Here is an 8,952-nt window from a genome sequence, read left to right on the forward strand (position 1 = left end):
ACTTTTTATCATTCAATGTTCTTTTTCACACAGTTGACCTGATTTATCTTTTTTATCTGTGTTTATCCGGTTTTTAACCCCTCTGCTTATCTGCAGTGAACCACTTGATTAACCAGTCGTGGGTTTTCTTGTACGCCAACGAAATAAAGAAATTATATTGAGGAATATTAATCTACTTGTATACTCGTGGGAGGATATATGACCAGATTTTAAGAAGTCAACAAGAAGTGTTCAACATATATTAATGACAAAAGAATGAAGAGGTAAAAAAAATAATAACTAATTATTATAAATGGTAGTTGTGGGATTTAATAAAGTTTTGTCCCGGCGACAATGCTAGCTAAAATAATCAAAAGGCGTACGATTGCAAAATATAATGATTGCTAAAGACTTGTAAATGATCATTGTCTGTCATGCTACAAGAATCGCCATAGTAACGGGCATCAACAATAACTCTCTGTTCATTTGCCGGCGAGTGTGAGAGTCACTGGTTCCCATGGTTACAAGATCATACATAATTAAAACTCTATATGTTTTAAGTCTACTATTTCAATTACCAGAAAGAAAACTGACTTTACAGTACTCGCAGAATGTCTTGAAAAATTGACCGCACTGTTATGTCTGTTATACAAAGGGTGATCTATTTGGTCTTAGCCGTGTCTATGATCCGCAGTAAGCTTAGTCATGACGGTGAAGTCTTACCCCTAAAGATGCCTGAAGTACTTGAACGTGTCAGTCACAAGGACTCTAAGTTGATTTCTCACGTCCAAAGAGTTGTAGGACGGTCCCAAAACATACTGCTCTGCGTTGATATGTGTAAATCATTGGCTAAAGAGTGTACATCTATCAACTATATGCGATGGACCGAAGAGTGTGAAATACTCAAGGAGGGTGTTGTGTCGGACGAACTTCACCCTGAACGTGACTGGACTTATGTGAACTTAACCGATGTGCCAGGTTGGTCGACCGGTTACTTTGAATTGCTTAATAAGGTAAGAAGGATAGTGCCGCCACATTTCAGAGAATCACAGATAAAAAAAGTAACGAGAAAATGCTGATAAAGAAGATAGAATATAAAATAAGAGGAAAATAGATCGATTCCGTTCCGTATCAATTTCGTACCGGCTTATTTGAAAGTGTTTACCAAACCTGGAAGATATCTTGGCATTCTAATTGTTTTCTTAAGGAAATATTCGTCAGATGTCTTAACTAAGTTACTGTCTTCAAGCTTTCTTTCAAAAAGTCAGCGAAATGTAAAAAATAACTTCAGTACTAAGTTAATAACACATACAATAAATGGAGGCAAAATAAACATATTCATAACGGGGAAAGAAAAAAAAACCCAGCTGTGACTGGGTAATGCATCGGTACAGTGGAATCTTGAAAATGCATCAATTTTATTCAAATGAGTCTCTGCTTAAAATATATGCACGATGCAATATTTACATAGCAGACATCTTCTCAATGCACACATGCACCCGTAACATCCATGGCAAGTTATTAAGTGATTTCACAGTTTGCCACAAGCGTTTATGTAACACATTGTTCTCACTTTTGCTATGTGTACGACAGAAATGTATTTTTTTTTAAAATGGCACTATTTGTAAACTTCGCATATGGGCCGTTGGCCTAGAAACGTAGTATTATTATCGCTTATAGCATACATATATATTGTAAATACAAACATAAATTTGTGTCTAATCAGTGTTTATGGCTTATATCGTCAACTTACGCCTGTTTGTGGATTGGGTTAGTTATTGAGAGCAGCTAACGTGTTCACGTTTACAGGCCAACAGAAGAATAGGGGAGATTTGTTACTAGCTGATCCACATTTTAACTCAGATTTTATTGAAAACGTGCATAACCAAATAGAAGCATACTGTCACATGTATATTACACGCATTTTGGTTACATTGTGGACATTACCCCCCCCCCCCCCACCCCACCCCCTCAACTTCAAACATCGGGGGGATCTTTATCAAAACGATCAACGACTTAAGTTTTTGGGTCTAAATAACCTAACTGTGAATTTAAACGTTATGAATGTATATATGAAAGAAATGATATAAATAAAGGTATAATTTCTGAATAAACATTACAGGAAATAGAAGAGCAGAATGCCTGTGCTACAGGTTCCTGTGGTGACCATGGTTGGTGTGTCAGTAAGAATGGAGTGAACTACACTTGTGTTTGTCGTGCAGCACATAAATATGTTGGCGGTAACTGTGAAGTGGCACGTGAGTTTTCCTTGCAGTCAAGCAAATTCATTGAATTGTCATGGTCGGTTTTAAGAATGTTTGTAAATATATGACACACCTGTTGCATGGGTACTGGTCGTGATAACCAATTGCAATTCATTATGTTAGACGAGATAACAAAACATTTTGACAGACAAAGGTGTGTAAAAGTTGCACAGCTCAGTGCACTCGCTGTCAATTACCAATCCATCAAGTTAATTACTCACAGACACTAACTTAATTACAAATTGTGTTTTGATTACACCCATGTTAATTAATTAGCTAGGACAGCTATGACGTGGTATTTACGACCTATTAAATGTAGGTCTAACCAACCTGTAATAATATCAGTGAGCGAATGACCTTATCCTGACATGACTTATCAGAATGTGTACATTTCTCATCGAATAGAAGCTTCAATGTCAAAATACCGAAACTGGGAATTCTGAAGTTGTAACTGTGTATACATACATACATACATACATACATACATACATACATACATACATACATACATACACACACACACATATATATATATACACACATACATACATACATACATACATACATATATATACACACACACATACATACATATATATATATATACACACACATACATACATATATACATACATACATACATACATACATACATACATACATACATACATACATACACACACATACCTACCTATCTACCTACATACATACATACATACATACATACATACATACATCCATCATACATACACACACACAGACATACATACATACATACATACATACATACATACATACATACATACATATATATATATATACAAATGTATATACACACATACATACATACATACATACATACATACATACATACATACATACATACATACATACATACATACATACATACATACATACATACATACATACATGCAAAGCATTGTTTACCGTTCCAAACGTTTTGCATACATGACAATGTCTAAAATCGGTGTAATTTTCATTTTTGTCGTTTCCAGTTGAACAGGACGGAGGGTGGGAAAACTGGACACCATGGTCCGTGTGCAGCGCTTCTTGTGATCTGGGATATCAAAAACGAAGTCGTGTTTGTAAAGTGGATGTACCTGGTCTAAAAGACAAACTGTGTCCTGGTCACGACACAGATTATATGAAATGCAATATTCAACCTTGTTCATGTATGTACTGTCAATTCTTATTTTGATATTGGAAATATACAGACGAATGTGTAGAGAGATATAGAGATTACGTCATTGTTGACGTGGATACCATTAAAATCATTATTTTGATGTCAAAATACAAATAAAACCATACTTACGATCTTAGATCATTTTATTCTAGATTGAGACAAATATACACCAGAATGTTATCGAAATCTAGCATTTTCCTGGTGTAATTTTGGAGGGAATAGTTCATACTTGATTACTAAATATTGAGTACCAATGTAAATGCAAAATATTATTTTTGAAATCTGTAAATGAATCATTTCAATCCATTTGATGTTTTCTATGGTACCGTGTGTATATCAAGTAACCACAATTGGGATAATATATCGTGATTTTTTTCATTGTTATATAAGTATGGTCGGAGTGGACAAATGACAATACTCCAGCATGTGGTGTTGTAGCAACAACTCGATCGAGAGTTTGTCTCGGGACTGGTTGTTCAGGGGATACAGTGCAAGCAGCACCATGCCTATCATTAACTGGATGTAAGTGATTCAAATATTGAGTGAGTGAGTGAGTGAGTGAGTGAGTGAGTGAGTGAGTAAGTGAGTAACTGTGTTATTTGTATGTACGTGCATGCGCGCACACTCCAGATCTGTTTTGTGATGATCAGCTGTTGACATAATGCAATTTACTCATTGGCAATGGCATCAATGCTTATAATATAGTATTTTTTTTGCATGTAATGTAATTACTCAAGTATATATATAATGTATATATGTTTCAGTTGAGTGTTTTGTTTCTTTGGTACGAGTTGCCATGGTATCCTCGAGACTGTCTGATTGGTAGTTGCTAGTTTCACAACCTCAAGTATAATTCGTTCAAAACTTTATCAGGATATGGCGCCCTCTGTAGGTGATATTTGCATAGTTTATTTATACCATCTTTAATATTCAATGTTTCAGTGAAGATAAAATTGGACGATACAAACCAAGTTGGAAATGGCGTCTTGTACGTATTCGACGTGTATAGAGGGATATGGGGAAATATTGGAATGGTGGCTGGTGAAATGATGGACATTGCCACCGTTGTTTGTACACACCTAGGATTCCTTGGTGTAGTGACGGGTGAGAACTTATAGTGATTTGTAAATGAACACCGCAATTTTGTACTGGTTGGAATTAATGATATGCAAATTCAGTATCTGTCGTCCCATTTGGCGTTAAAGCAGACCAGAATAACTCTTACCACCAACTAATATAAGTAAGCTTTCAGCGTACTCTGATGTTGGAATGGTAACTGTCAACCGATATGCAATAGACGCCATAATGATGCTACATACATGTATATATACAAATTCTGCTTCTGAGTCCAAAGTATATATTTATACAGAAAACACTAAACTCTACGACGTTTACGTATATATACACTGTTTATATGTTCCCCAAATTATGTCTTAAAATAACATTCCCCAATGTTATCATAATTTTTTACTCTAATTTCATACAGATTTTCTTTCTCCTTCTTTTAAGCATCAACAAGCGTTGGGCCAAGCAGTGTACCGACTGTTTTCAGTGGTGTTGAATGCATTGGTACCGAAGTATCGCTCTCAAAATGTAGCCATAACACAATGAGAGAGATGGAAGTCTTACCCGTGCAGCCGTCGTTACAAGTAACTTGTCAAGTCGGTAGGAAATGATCACATATTTATCAAGTTAATTCGGCCACTACGCGTTTGTTGTTCATGGAATTTTATTTTGTGAATTCATATCATTACATGGAGAAATGCCTGTTAAATTGATATCTTTTCTAACATGGTATTGATTTCGTTTTTTGTCCAAAAGGTGGACAGTTCACCCGTTGGAGCAAATGGGGGCGCTGTTCACAAACTTGTGGACAAGGTATACGGACACGAACGCGTAGATGTATATCCCCGATAGACGGAAGTGACAGTGTATGTGTCGGAGATCTGACAGACACGATTATATGTCACAAAGTGAGATCATGCCGTAAGTAGTAACATACAGTTCTTTTCATCTTTTACTCCCGGAAAAGATTTTACAATTTTCAATTTCGATCTGTTTGAACGGTTGCACCGGGGGGTACTCACAATTGTACGGGTTTATACATATACATGTAATCGACATATGTACTGCGGTTCTGACTCCCTTTTTTCGACTCAAGGAGACTTTTGACTCTAAGATTTGATTTGTTCAAGCATTATGTAGAGGTTTGGCTCCTCTCTTTGAACGCGTTTACGATCTTCGACAATGTAGCTTAAATGTTGGCAAGTTTCAAATTTTCCGAGATTTTTCGAAAAAGTGTTCTCCAGGTTGCCAATATTCTGATATTTCGGCGGCTTTTGATTCCTAGTTTCATAGTGTAGACTTTTGACACTTACTTTCTGGCCGAAATGTAAACTTTTGATCACCAGTTTTTTTGAATTTTTGTAGCATTTGTGCTTGTAATTTGAATCCGTCAGGGTACACCTGTACCTATTATGCAGCTGAGTACCCGGGGAGAGGAGGGGGGGGGGGACGGGGGGGGGAGGAGTGTTGCACCCAGCAGGGTTTGTACAAAAAAAGGTTTTCATAGCTTTCAAAGCACAAGGTAAGTAGCTAAGACTTTTGGATCCCTGTACACAGTTTATATTAACCACAAATGGTTTACAGTTATGACTACGTTCAATATTAATTTCATATTTAACTTACAACCAGAGATGAAATGAATATTGATCAATGAAGAATTGCATATGATTATTCAATACTTTTCAGCATGCTCTCATCCCATGACTATCCTAAATGGCATCGTTACCGGCAGCCTACAAAAATCGCTGTACTTCTCTTGTAACTTTGGTTACGAGTTATCTGGACCATCTGAGATTGTGTGCCGGGGAGGTATATGGAATGGCACGTCCCCTCTGTGCATTGCCATTGGTATGTAATACTAATATAATGTTTGTTCGAATGATTTCATTCACTGTGTAGAATTCTCAACAAAACTTAATTTGATCAATCAACAGTGCAACAAAATATCTTCCAATATTTCGATGACTGACAGCCATCTTCATCTGGGAATGAGGAAAAGTGTAGACTTTTGACACCTAGTTTCTGGTTGAAATGTAAACTTTTTATCCCTAGATTTTTGAATTTTTGTAGCGTTTGTGCTTGTAATTTGAATCCGTCAGGGTACATCTGTACCTATTACCCAGTTGAGTACCCAGGGAGAGGGGGAGGGGGTGTTGCACGTAGCAGGGTTAGTAAAAGTGAGGTTTAATGGCTTTCAAAGCACAAGGTAAGTAGCTAAGACTTTTGTATCCCTAATTGTTTGAATTTTTGTAGCATTTGTGCTTGTAATTTGAATCCATCAGGTACATCTGTACCTATTATGCAGCTGAGTACTCGGGAGAGGGGGGGATGGGGGGAAGGAGTGTTGCACCCAGCAGGGTTTGTAAAAAAAGGGTTTTCATGGCTTTCAAAGCACAAGGTAAGTAGCTAAGACTTTTGGATCCCTGTACACAGTTTATATTAACCACAAATGGTTTACAGTTATGACTACGCTCAATATTAATTTCATATTTAACTTCAACCAGAGAGGAGATCAATATTGATCAATGAAACATTACAATATGATTATTTAATACTTTTCAGCATGCTCTCATCCCATGACTATCCTAAATGGCATCGTTACCGGCAGCCTATACAACTCGCTGTACTTCTCTTGTGACTTTGGTTACGAGTTATCTGGACCATCTGAGATTGTGTGTCTGGGTGGTATATGGAATGACACATCCCCTCTGTGCATTGCCATTGGTATGTAATACTAATATAATGTTTGTTCGAATATTTTCATTCACTGTGTAGAATTCTCAACAAAACTTAAGTAGATCAATCAACAGTGCAACAAAATATTAGAGTCTTCCAATATTTCGATGACTGACAGCCATCTTCATCTGGGAATGAGGAAAAGTGTAGACTTTTGACACCTAGTTTCTGGTTGAAATGTAAACTTTTTATCACCATTTTTTTGACTGTTTGTAGTGATTGTGCTTGTAATTTGAATCCGTCACGGTACATCTGTACCTATTATCCAACCGAGTACTCGGGAGAGGTGGGGGGGGGGGGAGGTGTTGCACGTAGCAGGGTTAGTAAAAGTGGGGTTTCATGGCTTTCAAAGCGCAAGGTAAGTAGCTAAGCCTTTTGTATCCCTAGTTGTTTGAATTTTTGTAGCGTTTGTGCTTGTAATTTGAATCCATCAGGTACATCTGTACCTATTATGCAGCTGAGTACTCGGGAGAGCGGGAGGGTTGGGGGGTGGGGGTGGGAAAGGAGTGTTGCACCCAGCAGGGTTTGTAAAAAGGGTTTTCATGGCTTTCAAAGCACAAGGTACATGTAGGTAGCTAAGACTTTTGGATCCCTGTACACAGTTTATATTAACCACAAATGGTTTACAGGTATAACTACGTTCAATATTAATTTCATATTTAACTTACAACCAGAGATGAAATATATATTGATCAATGAAGCATTACAATATGATTATTCAATACTTTTCAGCATGCTCTCATCCCATGACTATCCTAAATGGCATCGTTACCGGCAGCCTATACAACTCGCTGTACTTCTCTTGTAACTTTGGTTACGAGTTATCTGGACCATCTGAGATTGTGTGTCTGGGTGGTATATGGAATGACACATCCCCTCTGTGCAATGCCATGGTATGTAATATAATATAATGTTTGTTCGAATGATTTCATTCACTGTGTAGAATTCTCAACAAAACTTAGGGACCAGTTAGTTTCTCCAGCCTGGGAGGGGGGGGGGGTTGGATTCTTAAATCGTGCCGACAAAAAGTCACTGAACCCCTCCCCCCCATCTGAAAACCAAAAACAGGCTGACCACCTCCCATCACTTAACAGGTATTTTTTTATCGTGGCTCTGTTGACTGCTTGACTGTCTTGCATCTACTTTATAAGATCCCGGGTTAGCACTATCATAATAATAATTATTGACTGCACAGGGTAAATATATTCCAAAAGGAGTTTCATAGCATCTTGACAGTGAAAGGTTGAGAAGGGAATATGTACATCTCTTGAGAGAGAGAGAGAGAGAGAGAGAGAGAGAGAGAGAGAGAGAGAGAGAGAGAGAGAGAGAGAGAGAAGAGAGAGAGAGAGAGAGAGAGAGAGAGAGAGAGAGAGAGAGAGAGGAGAGAGAGAGAGAGAGAGAGAGAGAGAGAGAGAGAGAGAGAGAGAGAGAGAGAGAGAGAGAGAGAGAGAGAGAGAGAGAGAGAGAGAGAGGGGGTCCTAAGGGGTCTCCCCCTAGAAGCCCTGGAGGTTTTTTGCTCTGAAAAGTCAATTTCGGACTATTCAGATTTGTTTCTGAAAATAATTTCCAAGCTTTGATAGCATCTTGACAGTAAGACGTAGGGGAAGAGCTTGAGACTGGGGTGTGTACACCTCATGTTGATTGTTGGGGGTGTCCCAGGGGTCTTGATCCCTTAATTTGATCAAGCAACAATGCAACAAAATA

Source organism: Glandiceps talaboti, chromosome 8 (genome assembly GCF_964340395.1).
Source record: "Glandiceps talaboti chromosome 8, keGlaTala1.1, whole genome shotgun sequence".
Lineage (NCBI taxonomy): Eukaryota > Metazoa > Hemichordata > Enteropneusta > Spengelidae > Glandiceps > Glandiceps talaboti.